We start from the raw sequence: 660 nt of genomic DNA, 5'->3' as shown, positions 1-660 counted from the left end.
ATATCACTGATGAATATGGATGCTAAGATTCTCAACAAGATTCTAGTGAACAGGATCCAACAGCACATTAAAAAGATTATCCACCATGACCAGGTGGGATTCATCCCTGGGCTACAAGGATGGTTCAACATTCACAAATCAATCAATGTGATAGAACAAATTAATAAGAGAAGAGAGAAGAACCACATGGTCCTCTCAATTGATGCAAAAAAAAAGCATTTGACAAAATCCAGCATCCGTTCCTGATTAAAACGCTTCAAAGTATAGGGATAGAGGGAATATTCCTGAACTTCATCAAATCTATCTGTGAAAGGCCCACAGCAAATATCATCCTCAATGGGAAAAAGCTTGCGTCCTTCCTGTTGAGATCAGGAACAAGACAAGGATGTCCACTCTCACCACTCTTGTTCAACATAGTATTAGAAGTCCTAGCAACAGCAATCAGACAACAAAGGGAAATAAAAGGTATCCAAATTGGTAATGAAGAAGTCAAACTAACTCTCTTTGCAGATGACATAATTTTTTATATGGAAAACCCAAAAGACCCCACCCCCAAACTACTAGAACTCATACAGCAATTCAGCAACGTGGCAGGATACAAAGTCAATGTACAGAAATCAGTGGCTTTCTTATACACTAACAATGAAAATACAGAAAGTG

This window comes from Mustela nigripes, chromosome 3 (genome assembly GCF_022355385.1).
Source record: "Mustela nigripes isolate SB6536 chromosome 3, MUSNIG.SB6536, whole genome shotgun sequence".
In the NCBI taxonomy this organism is placed as follows: Eukaryota; Metazoa; Chordata; class Mammalia; order Carnivora; family Mustelidae; genus Mustela; species Mustela nigripes.
Note: the sequence above shows the minus strand (reverse complement) of the source record.